Here is a 22628-nt window from a genome sequence, read left to right as displayed (position 1 = left end):
TTTGTGTTCTTTCAGGTTTGCACCCATAACACTCTCATAAGAGCTCCAGCACTAAGGCTGTGTCAGGGACTGCGCCTGATTTGTGTTCTTTCAACACATCTTTCAGGTTTGCACCCATAACACTCTCAAAAGAGCTCCAGCACTAAGGCTGTGTCAGGGACTGCGCCAAATTTGTGTTCTTTCAACACATCTTTCAGGTTTGCACCCATAACACTCTCATAAGAGCTCCAGCACTAAGGCTGTGTCAGGGACTGCGCCTGATTTGTGTTCTTTCAGGTCAGCATCCATAACACTCTTAAAAGAGCTCCAGCCCTATGGCTGTGTCAGGAACTGCGCCTGATTTGTGTTCTTTCAACACATCTTTCAGGTTTGCACCCATAACACTCTCAAAAGAGCTCCAGCACTAAGGCTGTGTTAGGGACTGCGCCTGATTTGTGTTCTTTCAACACATCTTTCAGGTTTGCACCCATAACACTCTCAAAAGAGCTCCAGCACTAAGGCTGTGTCAGGGACTGCGCCTGATGTGTATTCTTTCAGGTTTGCACCCATAACACTCTCAAAAGAGCTCCAGCACTAAGGCTGTGTCAGGGACTGCGCCTGATTTGTGTTCTTTCAACACATCTTTCAGGTTTGCACCCATAACACTCTCAAAAGAGCTCCAGCACTAAGGCTGTGTCAGGGACTGCGCCTGATTTGTGTTCTTTCAACACATCTTTCAGGTTTGCACCCATAACACTCTCCAAAGAGCTCCAGCACTAAGGCTGTGTCAGGGACTGCGCCTGATTTGTGTTCTTTCAGGTTTGCACCCATAACACTCTCATAAGAGCTCCAGCACTAAGGCTGTGTCAGGGACTGCGCCTGATTTGTGTTCTTTCAACACATCTTTCAGGTTTGCACCCATAACACTCTCAAAAGAGCTCCAGCACTAAGGCTGTGTCAGGGACTGCGCCTGATTTGTGTTCTTTCAGGTCAGCATCCATAACACTCTCAAAAGAGCTCCAGCACTAAGGCTGTGTCAGGGACTGCGCCTGATTTGTATTCTTTCAGGTTTGCACCCATAACACTCTCAAAAGAGCTCCAGCACTAAGGCTGTGTCAGGGACTGCGCCTGATTTGTGTTCTTTCAACACATCTTTCAGGTTTGCACCCATAACACTCTCAAAAGAGCTCCAGCACTAAGGCTGTGTCAGGGACTGCACCTGATTTGTGTTCTTTCAGGTTTGCACCCATAACACTCTCATAAGAGCTCCAGCACTAAGGCTGTGTCAGGGACTGCGCCTGATTTGTGTTCTTTCAGGTCAGCATCCATAACACTCTTAAAAGAGCTCCAGCAATAAGGCTGTGTCAGGGACTGCGCCTGATTTGTGTTCTTTCAGGTCAGCATCCATAACACTCTCATAAGAGCTCCAGCACTAAGGCTGTGTCAGGGACTGCGCCTGATTTGTGTTCTTTCAGGTTTGCACCCATAACACTCTCATAAGAGCTCCAGCACTAAGGCTGTGTCAGGGACTGCGCCTGATTTGTGTTCTTTCAACACATCTTTCAGGTTTGCACCCATAACACTCTCATAAGAGCTCCAGCACTAAGGCTGTGTCAGGGACTGCGCCTGATTTGTGTTCTTTCAACACATCTTTCAGGTTTGCACCCATAACACTCTCAAAAGAGCTCCAGCACTAAGGCTGTGTCAGGGACTGCGCCTGATTTGTGTTCTTTCAGGTTTGCACCCATAACACTCTCATAAGAGCTCCAGCACTAAGGCTGTGTCAGGGACTGCGCCTGATTTGTGTTCTTTCAGGTTTGCACCCATAACACTCTCATAAGAGCTCCAGCACTAAGGCTGTGTCAGGGACTGCGCCTGATTTGTGTTCTTTCAACACATCTTTCAGGTTTGCACCCATAACACTCTCATAAGAGCTCCAGCACTAAGGCTGTGTCAGGGACTGCGCCTGATTTGTGTTCTTTCAACACATCTTTCAGGTTTGCACCCATAACACTCTCAAAAGAGCTCCAGCACTAAGGCTGTGTCAGGGACTGCGCCTGATTTGTGTTCTTTCAGGTCAGCATCCATAACACTCTTAAAAGAGCTCCAGCACTAAGGCTGTGTCAGGGACTGCGCCTGATTTGTGTTCTTTCAACACATCTTTCAGGTTTGCACCCATAACACTCTCAAAAGAGCTCCAGCACTAAGGCTGTGTCAGGGACTGCACCTGATTTGTGTTCTTTCAGGTTTGCACCCATAACACTCTCATAAGAGCTCCAGCACTAAGGCTGTGTCAGGGACTGCGCCTGATTTGTGTTCTTTCAGGTCAGCATCCATAACACTCTTAAAAGAGCTCCAGCAATAAGGCTGTGTCAGGGACTGCGCCTGATTTGTGTTCTTTCAGGTCAGCATCCATAACACTCTCATAAGAGCTCCAGCACTAAGGCTGTGTCAGGGACTGCGCCTGATTTGTGTTCTTTCAGGTTTGCACCCATAACACTCTCATAAGAGCTCCAGCACTAAGGCTGTGTCAGGGACTGCGCCTGATTTGTGTTCTTTCAACACATCTTTCAGGTTTGCACCCATAACACTCTCATAAGAGCTCCAGCACTAAGGCTGTGTCAGGGACTGCGCCTGATTTGTGTTCTTTCAACACATCTTTCAGGTTTGCACCCATAACACTCTCAAAAGAGCTCCAGCACTAAGGCTGTGTCAGGGACTGCGCCTGATTTGTGTTCTTTCAGGTTTGCACCCATAACACTCTCATAAGAGCTCCAGCACTAAGGCTGTGTCAGGGACTGCGCCTGATTTGTGTTCTTTCAGGTTTGCACCCATAACACTCTCATAAGAGCTCCAGCACTAAGGCTGTGTCAGGGACTGCGCCTGATTTGTGTTCTTTCAACACATCTTTCAGGTTTGCACCCATAACACTCTCATAAGAGCTCCAGCACTAAGGCTGTGTCAGGGACTGCGCCTGATTTGTGTTCTTTCAACACATCTTTCAGGTTTGCACCCATAACACTCTCAAAAGAGCTCCAGCACTAAGGCTGTGTCAGGGACTGCGCCTGATTTGTGTTCTTTCAGGTCAGCATCCATAACACTCTTAAAAGAGCTCCAGCACTAAGGCTGTGTCAGGGACTGCGCCTGATTTGTGTTCTTTCAACACATCTTTCAGGTTTGCACCCATAACACTCTCAAAAGAGCTCCAGCACTAAGGCTGTGTCAGGGACTGCGCCTGATTTGTGTTCTTTCAGGTTTGCACCCATAACACTCTCATAAGAGCTCCAGCACTAAGGCTGTGTCAGGACTGCGCCTGATTTGTGTTCTTTCAACACATCTTTCAGGTTTGCACCCATAACACTCTCAAAAGAGCTCCAGCACTAAGGCTGTGTCAGGGACTGCGCCTGATTTGTGTTCTTTCAGGTCAGCATCCATAACACTCTTAAAAGAGCTCCAGCCCTATGGCTGTGTCAGGGACTGCGCCTGATTTGTGTTCTTTCAACACATCTTTCAGGTTTGCACCCATAACACTCTCAAAAGAGCTCCAGCACTAAGGCTGTGTTAGGGACTGCGCCTGATTTGTGTTCTTTCAACACATCTTTCAGGTTTGCACCCATAACACTCTCAAAAGAGCTCCAGCACTAAGGCTGTGTCAGGGACTGCGCCTGATGTGTATTCTTTCAGGTTTGCACCCATAACACTCTCAAAAGAGCTCCAGCACTAAGGCTGTGTCAGGGACTGCGCCTGATTTGTGTTCTTTCAGGTCAGCATCCATAACACTCTCAAAAGAGCTCCAGCACTAAGGCTGTGTCAGGGACTGCGCCTGATTTGTGTTCTTTCAACACATCTTTCAGGTTTGCACCCATAACACTCTCAAAAGAGCTCCAGCACTAAGGCTGTGTCAGGGACTGCGCCTGATTTGTGTTCTTTCAACACATCTTTCAGGTTTGCACCCATAACACTCTCAAAAGAGCTCCAGCACTAAGGCTGTGTCAGGGACTGCGCCTGATTTGTGTTCTTTCAGGTTTGCACCCATAACACTCTCATAAGAGCTCCAGCACTAAGGCTGTGTCAGGGACTGCGCCTGATTTGTGTTCTTTCAACACATCTTTCAGGTTTGCACCCATAACACTCTCATAAGATCTCCAGCACTAAGGCTGTGTCAGGGACTGCGCCTGATTTGTGTTCTTTCAACACATCTTTCAGGTTTGCACCCATAACACTCTCAAAAGAGCTCCAGCACTAAGGCTGTGTCAGGGACAGCGCCTGATTTGTGTTCTTTCAGGTTTGCACCCATAACACTCTCATAAGAGCTCCAGCACTAAGGCTGTGTCAGGACTGCGCCTGATTTGTGTTCTTTCAACACATCTTTCAGGTTTGCACCCATAACACTCTCAAAAGAGCTCCAGCACTAAGGCTGTGTCAGGGACTGCGCCTGATTTGTGTTCTTTCAGGTCAGCATCCATAACACTCTTAAAAGAGCTCCAGCCCTATGGCTGTGTCAGGGACTGCGCCTGATTTGTGTTCTTTCAACACATCTTTCAGGTTTGCACCCATAACACTCTCAAAAGAGCTCCAGCACTAAGGCTGTGTTAGGGACTGCGCCTGATTTGTGTTCTTTCAACACATCTTTCAGGTTTGCACCCATAACACTCTCAAAAGAGCTCCAGCACTAAGGCTGTGTCAGGGACTGCGCCTGATGTGTATTCTTTCAGGTTTGCACCCATAACACTCTCAAAAGAGCTCCAGCACTAAGGCTGTGTCAGGAACTGCGCCTGATTTGTGTTCTTTCAACACATCTTTCAGGTTTGCACCCATAACACTCTCAAAAGAGCTCCAGCACTAAGGCTGTGTTAGGGACTGCGCCTGATTTGTGTTCTTTCAACACATCTTTCAGGTTTGCACCCATAACACTCTCAAAAGAGCTCCAGCACTAAGGCTGTGTCAGGGACTGCGCCTGATGTGTATTCTTTCAGGTTTGCACCCATAACACTCTCAAAAGAGCTCCAGCACTAAGGCTGTGTCAGGGACTGCGCCTGATTTGTGTTCTTTCAACACATCTTTCAGGTTTGCACCCATAACACTCTCAAAAGAGCTCCAGCACTAAGGCTGTGTCAGGGACTGCGCCTGATTTGTGTTCTTTCAACACATCTTTCAGGTTTGCACCCATAACACTCTCAAAAGAGCTCCAGCACTAAGGCTGTGTCAGGGACTGCGCCTGATTTGTGTTCTTTCAGGTTTGCACCCATAACACTCTCATAAGAGCTCCAGCACTAAGGCTGTGTCAGGGACTGCGCCTGATTTGTGTTCTTTCAACACATCTTTCAGGTTTGCACCCATAACACTCTCATAAGATCTCCAGCACTAAGGCTGTGTCAGGGACTGCGCCTGATTTGTGTTCTTTCAACACATCTTTCAGGTTTGCACCCATAACACTCTCAAAAGAGCTCCAGCACTAAGGCTGTGTCAGGGACAGCGCCTGATTTGTGTTCTTTCAGGTCAGCATCCATAACACTCTTAAAAGAGCTCCAGCACTAAGGCTGTGTCAGGGACTGCGCCTGATTTGTGTTCTTTCAACACATCTTTCAGGTTTGCACCCATAACACTCTCAAAAGAGCTCCAGCACTAAGGCTGTGTCAGGGACTGCGCCTGATTTGTGTTCTTTCAGGTTTGCACCCATAACACTCTCATAAGAGCTCCAGCACTAAGGCTGTGTCAGGACTGCGCCTGATTTGTGTTCTTTCAACACATCTTTCAGGTTTGCACCCATAACACTCTCAAAAGAGCTCCAGCACTAAGGCTGTGTCAGGGACTGCGCCTGATTTGTGTTCTTTCAGGTCAGCATCCATAACACTCTTAAAAGAGCTCCAGCCCTATGGCTGTGTCAGGGACTGCGCCTGATTTGTGTTCTTTCAACACATCTTTCAGGTTTGCACCCATAACACTCTCAAAAGAGCTCCAGCACTAAGGCTGTAATAGGGACTGCGCCTGATTTGTAATCTTTCAGGTTTGTACCCATAACACTCTCAAAAGAGCTCCAGCACTAAGGCTGTGTTAGGGACTGTGCCTGATTTGTGTTCTTTCAACACATCTTTCAGGTTTGCACCCATAACACTCTCAAAAGAGCTCCAGCACTAAGGCTGTGTCAGGGACTGCGCCTGATTTGTGTTCTTTCAGGTTTGCACCCATAACACTCTCATAAGAGCTCCAGCACTAAGGCTGTGTCAGGGACTGCGCCTGATTTGTGTTCTTTCAACACATCTTTCAGGTTTGCACCCATAACACTCTCATAAGATCTCCAGCACTAAGGCTGTGTCAGGGACTGCGCCTGATTTGTGTTCTTTCAACAAATCTTTCAGGTTTGCACCCATAACACTCTCAAAAGAGCTCCAGCACTAAGGCTGTGTCAGGGACTGCGCCTGATTTGTGTTCTTTCAGGTCAGCATCCATAACACTCTTAAAAGAGCTCCAGCACTAAGGCTGTGTCAGGGACTGCGCCTGATTTGTGTTCTTTCAACACATCTTTCAGGTTTGCACCCATAACACTCTCAAAAGAGCTCCAGCACTAAGGCTGTGTCAGGGACTGCGCCTGATTTGTGTTCTTTCAGGTTTGCACCCATAACACTCTCATAAGAGCTCCAGCACTAAGGCTGTGTCAGGACTGCGCCTGATTTGTGTTCTTTCAACACATCTTTCAGGTTTGCACCCATAACACTCTCAAAAGAGCTCCAGCACTAAGGCTGTGTCAGGGACTGCGCCTGATTTTTGTTCTTTCAACACATCTTTCAGGTTTGCACCCATAACACTCTCATAAGAGCTCCAGCACTAAGGCTGTGTCAGGGACTGCGCCTGATTTGTGTTCTTTCAACACATCTTTCAGGTTTGCACCCATAACACTCTCATAAGATCTCCAGCACTAAGGCTGTGTCAGGGACTGCGCCTGATTTGTGTTCTTTCAACACATCTTTCAGGTTTGCACCCATAACACTCTCAAAAGAGCTCCAGCACTAAGGCTGTGTCAGGGACTGCGCCTGATTTGTGTTCTTTCAACACATCTTTCAGGTTTGCACCCATAACACTCTTAAAAGAGCTCCAGCACTAAGGCTGTGTCAGGGACTGCGCCTGATTTGTGTTCTTTCAGGTTTGCACCCATAACACTCAAAAGAGCTCCAGCACTAAGGCTGTGTCAGGGACTGCGCCTGATTTGTGTTCTTTCAGGTCAGCATCCATAACACTCTTAAAAGAGCTCCAGCACTAAGGCTGTGTCAGGGACTGCGCCTGATTTGTGCTCTTTCAGGTTTGCACCCATAACACTCTCAAAAGAGCTCCAGCACTAAGGCTGTGTCAGGGACTGCGCCTGATTTGTGTTCTTTCAACACATCTTTCAGGTTTGCACCCATAACACTCTCAAAAGAGCTCCAGCACTAAGGCTGTGCCAGGGACTGCGCCTGATTTGTGTTCTTTCAGGTTTGCACCCATAACACTCTCAAAAGAGCTCCAGCACTAAGGCTGTGTCAGGGACTGCGCCTGATTTGTGTTCTTTCAACACATCTTTCAGGTCAGCATCCATAACACTCTTAAAAGAGCTCCAGCACTAAGGCTGTGTCAGGGACTGCGCCTGATTTGTGTTCTTTCAACACATCTTTCAGGTTTGCACCCATAACACTCTCAAAAGAGCTCCAGCACTAAGGCTGTAATAGGGACTGCGCCTGATTTGTAATCTTTCAGGTTTGCACCCATAACACTCTCAAAAGAGCTCCAGCACTAAGGCTGTGTCAGGGACTGCGCCTGATTTGTGTTCTTTCAACACATCTTTCAGGTTTGCACCCATAACACTCTCAAAAGAGCTCCAGCACTAAGGCTGTGTCAGGGACTGCGCCTGATTTGTGTTCTTTCAGGTTTGCACCCATAACACTCTCATAAGAGCTCCAGCACTAAGGCTGTGTCAGGGACTGCGCCTGATTTGTGTTCTTTCAACACATCTTTCAGGTTTGCACCCATAACACTCTCATAAGATCTCCAGCACTAAGGCTGTGTCAGGGACTGCGCCTGATTTGTGTTCTTTCAACACATCTTTCAGGTTTGCACCCATAACACTCTCAAAAGAGCTCCAGCACTAAGGCTGTGTCAGGGACTGCGCCTGATTTGTGTTCTTTCAGGTCAGCATCCATAACACTCTTAAAAGAGCTCCAGCACTAAGGCTGTGTCAGGGACTGCGCCTGATTTGTGTTCTTTCAACACATCTTTCAGGTTTGCACCCATAACACTCTCAAAAGAGCTCCAGCACTAAGGCTGTGTCAGGGACTGCGCCTGATTTGTGTTCTTTCAGGTTTGCACCCATAACACTCTCATAAGAGCTCCAGCACTAAGGCTGTGTCAGGACTGCGCCTGATTTGTGTTCTTTCAGGTCAGCATCCATAACACTCTTAAAAGAGCTCCAGCCCTATGGCTGTGTCAGGGACTGCGCCTGATTTGTGTTCTTTCAACACATCTTTCAGGTTTGCACCCATAACACTCTCAAAAGAGCTCCAGCACTAAGGCTGTAATAGGGACTGCACCTGATTTGTAATCTTTCAGGTTTGCACCCATAACACTCTCAAAAGAGCTCCAGCACTAAGGCTGTGTCAGGACTGCGCCTGATTTGTGTTCTTTCAGGTCAGCATCCATAACACTCTTAAAAGAGCTCCAGCCCTATGGCTGTGTCAGGGACTGCGCCTGATTTGTGTTCTTTCAACACATCTTTCAGGTTTGCACCCATAACACTCTCAAAAGAGCTCCAGCACTAATGCTGTAATAGGGACTGCGCCTGATTTGTAATCTTTCAGGTTTGCACCCATAACACTCTCAAAAGAGCTCCAGCACTAAGGCTGTGTCAGGGACTGCGCCTGATTTGTGTTCTTTCAACACATCTTTCAGGTTTGCACCCATAACACTCTCAAAAGAGCTCCAGCACTAAGGCTGTGTCAGGGACTGCACCTGATTTGTGTTCTTTCAGGTTTGCACCCATAACACTCTCATAAGAGCTCCAGCACTAAGGCTGTATCAGGGACTGCGCCTGATTTGTGTTCTTTCAACACATCTTTCAGGTTTGCACCCATAACACTCTCAAAAGAGCTCCAGCACTAAGGCTGTGTCAGGGACTGCGCCTGATTTGTGTTCTTTCAGGTCAGCATCCATAACACTCTTAAAAGAGCTCCAGCAATAAGGCTGTGTCAGGGACTGCGCCTGATTTGTGTTCTTTCAACACATCTTTCAGGTTTGCACCCATAACACTCTCAAAAGAGCTCCAGCACTAAGGCTGTGTCAGGGACTGCGCCTGATTTGTGTTCTTTCAGGTTTGCACCCATAACACTCTCATAAGAGCTCCAGCACTAAGGCTGTGTCAGGGACTGCGCCTGATTTGTGTTCTTTCAACACATCTTTCAGGTTTGCACCCATAACACTCTCAAAAGAGCTCCAGCACTAAGGCTGTGTCAGGGACTGCGCCTGATTTGTGTTCTTTCAGGTCAGCATCCATAACACTCTTAAAAGAGCTCCAGCACTAAGGCTGTGTCAGAAACTGCGCCTGATTTGTGTTCTTTCAACACATCTTTCAGGTTTGCACCCATAACACTCTCAAAAGAGCTCCAGCACTAAGGCTGTGTCAGGGACTGCGCCTGATGTGTATTCTTTCAGGTTTGCACCCATAACACTCTCAAAAGAGCTCCAGCACTAAGGCTGTGTCAGGGACTGCGCCTGGTTTGTGTTCTTTCAACACATCTTTCAGGTTTGCACCCATAACACTCTCAAAAGAGCTCCAGCACTAAGGCTGTGTCAGGGACTGCGCCTGATTTGTGTTCTTTCAACACATCTTTCAGGTTTGCACCCATAACACTCTCAAAAGAGCTCCAGCACTAAGGCTGTGTCAGGGACTGCGCCTGATTTGTGTTCTTTCAGGTCAGCATCCATAACACTCTTAAAAGAGCTCCAGCACTAAGGCTGTGTCAGGGACTGCGCCTGATTTGTGTTCTTTCAACACATCTTTCAGGTTTGCACCCATAACACTCTCAAAAGATCTCCAGCACTAAGGCTGTGTCAGGGACTGCGCCTGATGTGTATTCTTTCAGGTTTGCACCCATAACACTCTCATAAGAGCTCCAGCACTAAGGCTGTGTCAGGACTGCGCCTGATTTGTGTTCTTTCAGGTCAGCATCCATAACACTCTTAAAAGAGCTCCAGCCCTATGGCTGTGTCAGGGACTGCGCCTGATTTGTGTTCTTTCAACACATCTTTCAGGTTTGCACCCATAACACTCTCAAAAGAGCTCCAGCACTAAGGCTGTAATAGGGACTGCACCTGATTTGTAATCTTTCAGGTTTGCACCCATAACACTCTCAAAAGAGCTCCAGCACTAAGGCTGTGTCAGGGACTGCGCCTGATTTGTGTTCTTTCAACACATCTTTCAGGTTTGCACCCATAACACTCTCAAAAGAGCTCCAGCACTAAGGCTGTGTCAGGGACTGCGCCTGATTTGTGTTCTTTCAACACATCTTTCAGGTTTGCACCCATAACACTCTCAAAAGAGCTCCAGCACTAAGGCTGTAATAGGGACTGCGCCTGATTTGTAATCTTTCAGGTTTGCACCCATAACACTCTCAAAAGAGCTCCAGCACTAAGGCTGTGTCAGGGACTGCGCCTGATTTGTGTTCTTTCAACACATCTTTCAGGTTTGCACCCATAACACTCTCAAAAGAGCTCCAGCACTAAGGCTGTGTCAGGGACTGCACCTGATTTGTGTTCTTTCAGGTTTGCACCCATAACACTCTCATAAGAGCTCCAGCACTAAGGCTGTATCAGGGACTGCGCCTGATTTGTGTTCTTTCAACACATCTTTCAGGTTTGCACCCATAACACTCTCAAAAGAGCTCCAGCACTAAGGCTGTGTCAGGGACTGCGCCTGATTTGTGTTCTTTCAGGTCAGCATCCATAACACTCTTAAAAGAGCTCCAGCAATAAGGCTGTGTCAGGGACTGCGCCTGATTTGTGTTCTTTCAACACATCTTTCAGGTTTGCACCCATAACACTCTCAAAAGAGCTCCAGCACTAAGGCTGTGTCAGGGACTGCGCCTGATTTGTGTTCTTTCAGGTTTGCACCCATAACACTCTCATAAGAGCTCCAGCACTAAGGCTGTGTCAGGGACTGCGCCTGATTTGTGTTCTTTCAACACATCTTTCAGGTTTGCACCCATAACACTCTCAAAAGAGCTCCAGCACTAAGGCTGTGTCAGGGACTGCGCCTGATTTGTGTTCTTTCAGGTCAGCATCCATAACACTCTTAAAAGAGCTCCAGCACTAAGGCTGTGTCAGAAACTGCGCCTGATTTGTGTTCTTTCAACACATCTTTCAGGTTTGCACCCATAACACTCTCAAAAGAGCTCCAGCACTAAGGCTGTGTCAGGGACTGCGCCTGATGTGTATTCTTTCAGGTTTGCACCCATAACACTCTCAAAAGAGCTCCAGCACTAAGGCTGTGTCAGGGACTGCGCCTGATTTGTGTTCTTTCAACACATCTTTCAGGTTTGCACCCATAACACTCTCAAAAGAGCTCCAGCACTAAGGCTGTGTCAGGGACTGCGCCTGATTTGTGTTCTTTCAACACATCTTTCAGGTTTGCACCCATAACACTCTCAAAAGAGCTCCAGCACTAAGGCTGTGTCAGGGACTGCGCCTGATTTGTGTTCTTTCAGGTCAGCATCCATAACACTCTTAAAAGAGCTCCAGCACTAAGGCTGTGTCAGGGACTGCGCCTGATTTGTGTTCTTTCAACACATCTTTCAGGTTTGCACCCATAACACTCTCAAAAGAGCTCCAGCACTAAGGCTGTGTCAGGGACTGCGCCTGATTTGTGTTCTTTCAGGTCAGCATCCATAACACTCTTAAAAGAGCTCCAGCCCTATGGCTGTGTCAGGACTGCGCCTGATTTGTGTTCTTTCAGGTCAGCATCCATAACACTCTTAAAAGAGCTCCAGCCCTATGGCTGTGTCAGGGACTGCGCCTGATTTGTGTTCTTTCAACACATCTTTCAGGTTTGCACCCATAACACTCTCAAAAGAGCTCCAGCACTAAGGCTGTAATAGGGACTGCACCTGATTTGTAATCTTTCAGGTTTGCACCCATAACACTCTCAAAAGAGCTCCAGCACTAAGGCTGTGTCAGGACTGCGCCTGATTTGTGTTCTTTCAGGTCAGCATCCATAACACTCTTAAAAGAGCTCCAGCCCTATGGCTGTGTCAGGGACTGCGCCTGATTTGTGTTCTTTCAACACATCTTTCAGGTTTGCACCCATAACACTCTCAAAAGAGCTCCAGCACTAAGGCTGTAATAGGGACTGCGCCTGATTTGTAATCTTTCAGGTTTGCACCCATAACACTCTCAAAAGAGCTCCAGCACTAAGGCTGTGTCAGGGACTGCGCCTGATTTGTGTTCTTTCAACACATCTTTCAGGTTTGCACCCATAACACTCTCAAAAGAGCTCCAGCACTAAGGCTGTGTCAGGGACTGCACCTGATTTGTGTTCTTTCAGGTTTGCACCCATAACACTCTCATAAGAGCTCCAGCACTAAGGCTGTATCAGGGACTGCGCCTGATTTGTGTTCTTTCAACACATCTTTCAGGTTTGCACCCATAACACTCTCAAAAGAGCTCCAGCACTAAGGCTGTGTCAGGGACTGCGCCTGATTTGTGTTCTTTCAGGTCAGCATCCATAACACTCTTAAAAGAGCTCCAGCAATAAGGCTGTGTCAGGGACTGCGCCTGATTTGTGTTCTTTCAACACATCTTTCAGGTTTGCACCCATAACACTCTCAAAAGAGCTCCAGCACTAAGGCTGTGTCAGGGACTGCGCCTGATTTGTGTTCTTTCAGGTTTGCACCCATAACACTCTCATAAGAGCTCCAGCACTAAGGCTGTGTCAGGGACTGCGCCTGATTTGTGTTCTTTCAACACATCTTTCAGGTTTGCACCCATAACACTCTCAAAAGAGCTCCAGCACTAAGGCTGTGTCAGTGACTGCGCCTGATTTGTGTTCTTTCAGGTCAGCATCCATAACACTCTTAAAAGAGCTCCAGCACTAAGGCTGTGTCAGAAACTGCGCCTGATTTGTGTTCTTTCAACACATCTTTCAGGTTTGCACCCATAACACTCTCAAAAGAGCTCCAGCACTAAGGCTGTGTCAGGGACTGCGCCTGATGTGTATTCTTTCAGGTTTGCACCCATAACACTCTCAAAAGAGCTCCAGCACTAAGGCTGTGTCAGGGACTGCGCCTGATTTGTGTTCTTTCAACACATCTTTCAGGTTTGCACCCATAACACTCTCAAAAGAGCTCCAGCACTAAGGCTGTGTCAGGGACTGCGCCTGATGTGTATTCTTTCAGGTTTGCACCCATAACACTCTCAAAAGAGCTCCAGCACTAAGGCTGTGTCAGGGACTGCGCCTGATTTGTGTTCTTTCAGGTTTGCACCCATAACACTCTCATAAGAGCTCCAGCACTAAGGCTGTGTCAGGGACTGCGCCTGATTTGTGTTCTTTCAACACATCTTTCAGGTTTGCACCCATAACACTCTCAAAAGAGCTCCAGCACTAAGGCTGTGTCAGGGACTGCGCCTGATTTGTGTTCTTTCAACACATCTTTCAGGTTTGCACCCATAACACTCTCAAAAGAGCTCCAGCACTAAGGCTGTGTCAGGGACTGCGCCTGATATGTGTTCTTTCAACACATCTTTCAGGTTTGCACCCATAACACTCTCAAAAGAGCTCCAGCACTAAGGCTGTGTCAGGGACTGCGCCTGATTTGTGTTCTTTCAGGTTTGCACCCATAACACTCTCAAAAGAGCTCCAGCACTAAGGCTGTGTCAGGGACTGCGCCTGATTTGTGTTCTTTCAACACATCTTTCAGGTTTGCACCCATAACACGCTCAAAAGAGCTCCAGCACTAAGGCTGTGTCAGGGAATGCGCCTGATTTGTATTCTTTCAGGTTTGCACCCATAACACTCTCAAAAGAGCTCCAGCACTAAGGCTGTGTCAGGGACTGCGCCTGATTTGTGTTCTTTCAACACATCTTTCAGGTTTGCACCCATAACACTCTCAAAAGAGCTCCTGCACTAAGGCTGTGTCAGGGACTGCGCCTGATGTGTATTCTTTCAGGTTTGCACCCATAACACTCTCAAAAGAGCTCTAGCACTAAGGCTGTGTCAGGGACTGCGCCTGATTTGTGTTCTTTCAACACATCTTTCAGGTTTGCACCCATAACACTCTCAAAAGAGCTCCAGCACTAAGGCTGTGTCAGGGACTGCGCCTGATTTGTGTTCTTTCAACACATCTGTCAGGTTTGCACCCATAACACTCTCAAAAGAGCTCCAGCACTCAGGCTGTGTCAGGGACTGTGCCTGATGTGTATTCTTTCAGGTTTGCACCCATAACACTCTCAAAAGAGCTCCAGCACTAAGGCTGTGTCAGGGACTGCGCCTGATTTTTGTTCTTTCAGGTTTGCACCCATAACACTCTCATAAGAGCTCCAGCACTAAGGCTGTGTCAGGGACTGCGCCTGATTTGTGTTCTTTCAACACATCTTTCAGGTTTGCACCCATAACACTCTCAAAAGAGCTCCAGCACTAAGGCTGTGTCAGGGACTGCGCCTGATTTGTGTTCTTTCAACACATCTTTCAGGTTTGCACCCATAACACTCTCAAAAGAGCTCCAGCACTAAGGCTGTGTCAGGGACTGCGCCTGATTTGTGTTCTTTCAACACATCTTTCAGGTTTGCACCCATAACACGCTCAAAAGAGCTCCAGCACTAAGGCTGTGTCAGGGAATGCGCCTGATTTGTATTCTTTCAGGTTTGCACCCATAACACTCTCAAAAGAGCTCCAGCACTAAGGCTGTGTCAGGGACTGCGCCTGATTTGTGTTCTTTCAACACATCTTTCAGGTTTGCACCCATAACACTCTCAAAAGAGCTCCTGCACTAAGGCTGTGTCAGGGACTGCGCTTGATGTGTATTCTTTCAGGTTTGCACCCATAACACTCTCAAAAGAGCTCTAGCACTAAGGCTGTGTCAGGGACTGCGCCTGATTTGTGTTCTTTCAACACATCTTTCAGGTTTGCACCCATAACACTCTCAAAAGAGCTCCAGCACTAAGGCTGTGTCAGGGACTGCGCCTGATTTGTGTTCTTTCAACACATCTTTCAGGTTTGCACCCATAACACTCTCAAAAGAGCTCCAGCACTCAGGCTGTGTCAGGGACTGTGCCTGATGTGTATTCTTTCAGGTTTGCACCCATAACACTCTCAAAAGAGCTCCAGCACTAAGGCTGTGTCAGGGACTGCGCCTGATTTTTATTCTTTCAGGTTTGCACCCATAACACTCTCATAAGAGCTCCAGCACTAAGGCTGTGTCAGGGACTGTGCCTGATTTGTGTTCTTTCAACACATCTTTCAGGTTTGCACCCATAACACTCTCAAAAGAGCTCCAGCACTAAGGCTGTGTCAGGGACTGCGCCTGATTTGTGTTCTTTCAACACATCTTTCAGGTTTGCACCCATAACACTCTCAAAAGAGCTCCAGCACTAAGGCTGTGTCAGGGACTGCGCCTGATTTGTGTTCTTTCAACACATCTTTCAGGTTTGCACCCATAACACGCTCAAAAGAGCTCCAGCACTAAGGCTGTGTCAGGGAATGCGCCTGATTTGTATTCTTTCAGGTTTGCACCCATAACACTCTCAAAAGAGCTCCAGCACTAAGGCTGTGTCAGGGACTGCGCCTGATTTGTGTTCTTTCAACACATCTTTCAGGTTTGCACCCATAACACTCTCAAAAGAGCTCCTGCACTAAGGCTGTGTCAGGGACTGCGCCTGATGTGTATTCTTTCAGGTTTGCACCCATAACACTCTCAAAAGAGCTCCAGCACTAAGGCTGTGTCAGGGACTGCGCCTGATTTGTGTTCTATCAACACATCTTTCAGGTTTGCACCCATAACACTCTCAAAAGAGCTCCAGCACTAAGGCTGTGTCAGGGACTGCGCCTGATTTGTGTTCTTTCAGGTTTGCACCCATAACACTCTCATAAGAGCTCCAGCACTAAGGCTGTGTCAGGGACTGCGCCTGATTTGTGTTCTTTCAACACATCTTTCAGGTTTGCACCCATAACACTCTCAAAAGAGCTCCAGCACTAAGGCTGTGTCAGGGACTGCGCCTGATTTGTGTTCTTTCAGGTCAGCATCCATAACACTCTTAAAAGATATCCAGCAATAAGGCTGTGTCAGGGACTGCGCCTGATTTGTGTTCTTTCAACACATCTTTCAGGTTTGCACCCATAACACTCTCAAAAGAGCTCCAGCACTAAGGCTGTGTCAGGGACTGCGCCTGATTTGTGTTCTTTCAGGTTTGCACCCATAACACTCTCATAAGAGCTCCAGCACTAAGGCTGTGTCAGGGACTGCGCCTGATTTGTGTTCTTTCAACACATCTTTCAGGTTTGCACCCATAACACTCTCATAAGAGCTCCAGCACTAAGGCTGTGTCAGGGACTGCGCCTGATTTGTGTTCTTTCAACACATCTTTCAGGTTTGCACCCATAACACTCTCAAAAGAGCTCCAGCACTAAGGCTGTGTCAGGGACTGCGCCTGATTTGTGTTCTTTCAGGTCAGCATCCATAACACTCTTAAAAGAGCTCCAGCACTAAGGCTGTGTCAGGGACTGCGCCTGATTTGTGTTCTTTCAACACATCTTTCAGGTTTGCACCCATAACACTCTCAAAAGAGCTCCAGCACTAAGGCTGTGTCAGGGACTGCGCCTGATTTGTGTTCTTTCAGGTTTGCACCCATAACACTCTCATAAGAGCTCCAGCACTAAGGCTGTGTCAGGACTGCGCCTGATTTGTGTTCTTTCAACACATCTTTCAGGTTTGCACCCATAACACTCTCAAAAGAGCTCCAGCACTAAGGCTGTGTCAGGGACTGCGCCTGATTTGTGTTCTTTCAGGTCAGCATCCATAACACTCTTAAAAGAGCTCCAGCCCTATGGCTGTGTCAGGGACTGCGCCTGATTTGTGTTCTTTCAACACATCTTTCAGGTTTGCACCCATAACACTCTCAAAAGAGCTCCAGCACTAAGGCTGTAATAGGGACTGCGCCTGATTTGTATTCTTTCAGGTTTGCACCCATAACACTCTCAAAAGAGCTCCGGCACTAAGGCTGTGTCAGGGACTGCGCCTGATTTGTGTTCTTTCAACACATCTTTCAGGTTTGCACCCATAACACTCTCAAAAGAGCTCCAGCACTAAGGCTGTGTCAGGGACTGCGCCTGATTTGTGTTCTTTCAGGTTTGCACCCATAACACTCTCATAAGAGCTCCAGCACTAAGGCTGTGTCAGGACTGCGCCTGATTTGTGTTCTTTCAACACATCTTTCAGGTTTGCACCCATAACACTCTCAAAAGAGCTCCAGCACTAAGGCTGTGTCAGGGACTGCGCCTGATTTGTGTTCTTTCAACACATCTTTCAGGTTTGCACCCATAACACTCTCAAAAGAGCTCCAGCACTAAGGCTGTGTCAGGGACTGCGCCTGATTTGTGTTCTTTCAGGTTTGCACCCATAACACTCTCATAAGAGCTCCAGCACTAAGGCTGTGTCAGGGACTGCGCCTGATTTGTGTTCTTTCAACACATCTTTCAGGTTTGCACCCATAACACTCTCAAAAGAGCTCCAGCACTAAGGCTGTGTCAGGGACTGCACCTGATTTTTGTTCTTTCAGGTTTGCACCCATAACACTCTCAAAAGAGCTCCAGCACTAAGGCTGTGTCAGGGACTGCGCCTGATTTGTGTTCTTTCAACACATCTTTCAGGTTTGCACCCATAACACTCTCAAAAGAGCTCCAGCACTAAGGCTGTGTCAGGGACTGCGCCTGATTTGTGTTCTTTCAACACATCTTTCAGGTTTGCACCCATAACACTCTCAAAAGAGCTCCAGCACTAAGGCTGTGTCAGGGACTGCGCCTGATTTGTGTTCTTTCAACACATCTTTCAGGTTTGCACCCATAACACTCTCAAAAGAGCTCCAGCACTAAGGCTGTGTCAGGGACTGCGCCTGATTTGTGTTCTTTCAGGTTTGCACCCATAACACTCTCATAAGAGCTCCAGCACTAAGGCTGTGTCAGGGACTGCGCCTGATTTGTGTTCTTTCAACACATCTTTCAGGTTTGCACCCATAACACTCTCAAAAGAGCTCCAGCACTAAGGCTGTGTCAGGGACTGCGCCTGATTTGTGTTCTTTCAGGTTTGCACCCATAACACTCTCATAAGAGCTCCAGCACTAAGGCTGTGTCAGGGACTGCGCCTGATTTGTGTTCTTTCAACACATCTTTCAGGTTTGCACCCATAACACTCTCAAAAGAGCTCCAGCACTAAGGCTGTGTCAGGGACTGCACCTGATTTTTGTTCTTTCAGGTTTGCACCCATAACACTCTCAAAAGAGCTCCAGCACTAAGGCTGTGTCAGGGACTGCGCCTGATTTGTGTTCTTTCAACACATCTTTCAGGTTTGCACCCATAACACTCTCAAAAGAGCTCCAGCACTAAGGCTGTGTCAGGGACTGCGCCTGATTTGTGTTCTTTCAGGTTTGCACCCATAACACTCTCATAAGAGCTCCAGCACTAAGGCTGTGTCAGGGACTGCGCCTGATTTGTGTTCTTTCAACACATCTTTCAGGTTTGCACCCATAACACTCTCAAAAGAGCTCCAGCACTAAGGCTGTGTCAGGGACTGCGCCTGATTTGTGTTCTTTCAACACATCTTTCAGGTTTGCACCCATAACACTCTCAAAAGAGCTCCAGCACTAAGGCTGTGTCAGGGACTGCGCCTGATTTGTGTTCTTTCAACACATCTTTCAGGTTTGCACCCATAACACTCTCAAAAGAGCTCCAGCACTAAGGCTGTGTCAGGGACTGCGCCTGATTTGTGTTCTTTCAGGTCAGCATCCATAACACTCTCAAAAGAGCTCCAGCACTAAGGCTGTGTCAGGGACTGCGCCTGATTTGTATTCTTTCAGGTTTGCACCCATAACACTCTCAAAAGAGCTCCAGCACTAAGGCTGTGTCAGGGACTGCGCCTGATTTGTGTTCTTTCAACACATCTTTCAGGTTTGCACCCATAACACTCTCAAAAGAGCTCCAGCACTAAGGCTGTGTCAGGGACTGCGCCTGATTTGTGTTCTTTCAACACATCTTTCAGGTTTGCACCCATAACACTCTCAAAAGAGCTCCAGCACTAAGGCTGTGTCAGGGACTGCGCCTGATTTGTGTTCTTTCAGGTTTGCACCCATAACACTCTCATAAGAGCTCCAGCACTAAGGCTGTGCCAGGGACTGCGCCTGATTTGTGTTCTTTCAGGTTTGCACCCATAACACTCTCATAAGAGCTCCAGCACTAAGGCTGTGTCAGGGACTGCGCCTGATTTGTGTTCTTTCAGGTCAGCATCCATAACACTCTTAAAAGAGCTCCAGCACTAAGGCTGTGTCAGGGACTGCGCCTGATTTGTGTTCTTTTAGGTCAGCATCCATAACACTCTTAAAAGAGCTCCAGCACTAAGGCTGTGTCAGGGACTGCGCCTGATTTGTGTTCTTTCAACACATCTTTCAGGTTTGCACCCATAAAACTCTCAAAAGAGCTCCAGCACTAAGGCTGTGTCAGGGACTGCGCCTGATTTGTGTTCTTTCAACACATCTTTCAGGTTTGCACCCATAACACTCTCAAAAGAGCTCCAGCACTAAGGCTGTGTCAGGGACTTCGCCTGATTTGTGTTCTTTCAACACATCTTTCAGGTTTGCACCCATAACACTCTCAAAAGAGCTCCAGCACTAAGGCTGTGTCAGGGACTGCGCCTGATTTGTGTTCTTTCAACACATCTTTCAGGTTTGCACCCATAACACTCTCAAAAGAGCTCCAGCACTAAGGCTGTGTCAGGGACTGCGCCTGATTTGTGTTCTTTCAGGTCAGCATCCATAACACTCTCAAAAGAGCTCCAGCACTAAGGCTGTGTCAGGGACTGCGCCTGATTTGTATTCTTTCAGGTTTGCACCCATAACACTCTCAAAAGAGCTCCAGCACTAAGGCTGTGTCAGGGACTGCACCTGATTTGTGTTCTTTCAGGTTTGCTCCCATAACACTCTCATAAGAGCTCCAGCACTAAGGCTGTGTCAGGGACTGCGCCTGATTTGTGTTCTTTCAACACATCTTTCAGGTTTGCACCCATAACACTCTCAAAAGAGCTCCAGCACTAAGGCTGTGTCAGGGACTGCGCCTGATTTGTGTTCTTTCAGGTCAGCATCCATAACACTCTTAAAAGAGCTCCAGCAATAAGGCTGTGTCAGGGACTGCGCCTGATTTGTGTTCTTTCAGGTCAGCATCCATAACACTTTTAAAAGAGCTCCAGCACTAAGGCTGTGTCAGGGACTGCGCCTGATTTGTGTTCTTTCAGGTTTGCACCCATAACACTCTCATAAGAGCTCCAGCACTAAGGCTGTGTCAGGGACTGCGCCTGATTTGTGTTCTTTCAGGTTTGCACCTATAACACTCTCATAAGAGCTCCAGCACTAAGGCTGTGTCAGGGACTGCGCCTGATTTGTATTCTTTCAGGTTTGCACCCATAACACTCTCAAAAGAGCTCCAGCACTAAGGCTGTGTCAGGGACTGCGCCTGATTTGTGTTCTTTCAACACATCTTTCAGGTTTGCACCCATAACACTCTCAAAAGAGCTCCAGCACTAAGGCTGTGTCAGGGACTGCACCTGATTTGTGTTCTTTCAGGTTTGCACCCATAACACTCTCATAAGAGCTCCAGCACTAAGGCTGTGTCAGGGACTGCGCCTGATTTGTGTTCTTTCAACACATCTTTCAGGTTTACACCCATAACACTCTCAAAAGAGCTCCAGCACTAAGGCTGTGTCAGGGACTGCGCCTGATTTGTGTTCTTTCAGGTCAGCATCCATAACACTCTTAAAAGAGCTCCAGCAATAAGGCTGTGTCAGGGACTGCGCCTGATTTGTGTTCTTTCAGGTCAGCATCCATAACACTTTTAAAAGAGCTCCAGCACTAAGGCTGTGTCAGGGACTGCGCCTGATTTGTGTTCGTTCAGGTTTGCACCCATAACACTCTCATAAGAGCTCCAGCACTAAGGCTGTGTCAGGGACTGCGCCTGATTTGTGTTCTTTCAACACATCTTTCAGGTTTGCACCCATAACACTCTCATAAGAGCTCCAGCACTAAGGCTGTGTCAGGGACTGCGCCTGATTTGTGTTCTTTCAACACATCTTTCAGGTTTGCACCCATAACACTCTCAAAAGAGCTCCAGCACTAAGGCTGTGTCAGGGACTGCGCCTGATTTGTGTTCTTTCAGGTCAGCATCCATAACACTCTTAAAAGAGCTCCAGCACTAAGGCTGTGTCAGGGACTGCGCCTGATTTGTGTTCTTTCAGGTCAGCATCCATAACACTCTTAAAAGAGCTCCAGCACTAAGGCTGTGTCAGGAACTGCGCCTGATTTGTGTTCTTTCAACACATCTTTCAGGTTTGCACCCATAACACTCTCAAAAGAGCTCCAGCACTAAGGCTGTGTCAGTGACTGCGCCTGATTTGTGTTCTTTCAGGTTTGCACCCATAACACTCTCATAAGAGCTCCAGCACTAAGGCTGTGTCAGGGACTGCGCCTGATTTGTGTTCTTTCAACACATCTTTCAGGTTTGCACCCATAACACTCTCAAAAGAGCTCCAGCACTAAGGCTGTGTCAGGGCTGCACCTGATTTGTGTTCTTTCAGGTTTGCACCCATAACACTCTCATAAGAGCTCCAGCACTAAGGCTGTGTCAGGGACTGCGCCTGATTTGTGTTCTTTCAGGTTTGCACCCATAACACTCTCATAAGAGCTCCAGCACTAAGGCTGTGTCAGGGACTGCGCCTGATTTGTGTTCTTTCAACACATCTTTCAGGTTTGCACCCATAACACTCTCAAAAGAGCTCCAGCACTAAGGCTGTGTCAGGGCCTGCGCCTGATTTGTGTTTTTTCAGGTCAGCATCCATAACACTCTTAAAAGAGCTCCAGCACTAAGGCTGTGTCAGGGACTGCGCCTGATTTGTGTTCTTTCAGGTCAGCATCCATAACACTCTTAAAAGAGCTCCAGCACTAAGGCTGTGTCAGGGCCTGCGCCTGATTTGTGTTCTTTCAGGTTTGCACCCATAACACTCTCATAAGAGCTCCAGCACTAAGGCTGTGTCAGGGACTGCGCCTGATTTGTGTTCTTTCAGGTTTGCACCCATAACACTCTCATAAGAGCTCCAGCACTAAGGCTGTGTCAGGGACTGCGCCTGATTTGTGTTCTTTCAACACATCTTTCAGGTTTGCACCCATAACACTCTCAAAAGAGCTCCAGCACTAAGGCTGTGTCAGGGACTGCACCTGATTTGTGTTCTTTCAGGTTTGCACCCATAACACTCTCATAAGAGCTCCAGCACTAAGGCTGTGTCAGGGACTGCGCCTGATTTGTGTTCTTTCAACACATCTTTCAGGTTTGCACCCATAACACTCTCAAAAGAGCTCCAGCACTAAGGCTGTGTCAGGGCCTGCGC

This window comes from Pieris napi, chromosome 2 (assembly GCF_905475465.1).
Source record: "Pieris napi chromosome 2, ilPieNapi1.2, whole genome shotgun sequence".
Classification (NCBI taxonomy): Eukaryota; Metazoa; Arthropoda; class Insecta; order Lepidoptera; family Pieridae; genus Pieris; species Pieris napi.
This window is presented reverse-complemented; position numbering follows the sequence as displayed.